General features: G+C 48.2%; 1 pseudogene across 1 annotated transcript; it reads right to left on the reverse strand.

The window, feature by feature from the left end:
• Positions 1–346: 346 nt before the first annotated feature.
• Positions 347–510, reverse strand: SARC_16090 (hypothetical protein; annotated as a pseudogene; the record flags this gene model as incomplete). The annotated part of the gene is made up of 1 exon: positions 347–510.
• Positions 511–684: the final 174 nt, after the last annotated feature.

The following is a 684-nucleotide window of genomic DNA, read 5'->3' on the forward strand; positions in this document are numbered from 1 at the left end:
GTCTATGTAGCCAAGTGCCGTGTCTGTGTATAAGCCTATGTAGCCAAGTACCGTGTGTGTGTATAAGCCTATGTAGCCAAGTACCGTGTATGTGTATAAGCCTATGTAACCAAGTGCAGTGTATGTGTCGAAGCCGTGGCTGTCGTCGACTGACTTCGTACTAGTTATGTGTGGAACGCTCAATGACTACAGTATACCATGAGACGGCCATACCATTGCCAACCTGCCACAATACCAGCAATCATCACTGGCACCTACCTACCACATTACTGAAACCTATCTACCACATCACTGACACCTACCTACCACATCACTGACACCTACCTGCCACATCACTGACACCTACCTACCAAACGCTAGCAACTCGCCGCGGTTGAAGCGCTGACGCACATTGTTGAGCTCGTCCTCGTAATTGACTTTCACTTTGGGCCGTCCTTTGTCCTGCGAGTGTCTATTCGCTTCATCGCTGACTTTGCTATCGGTAAATAAGCGCACATCAGCCTCAGACATTTTGGCGGTAGGGTCGGTAGAGGATTGACGCAAGTGCATGCGACTGCCCAGAGGTATGTCTAACGGCTCATCTGCGTCATGGGATGAAGCGATGCACAATGAGATAAGAACTGAGCATTGATTCTGAGGATATATATATATATGTGTGTGTGTGTGTGTGTTGTGTGTGTGTGT

The sequence above is a fragment of the Sphaeroforma arctica genome, assembly GCF_001186125.1.
Source record: "Sphaeroforma arctica JP610 unplaced genomic scaffold supercont1.7322, whole genome shotgun sequence".
NCBI lineage: Eukaryota > Ichthyosporea > Ichthyophonida > Sphaeroforma > Sphaeroforma arctica.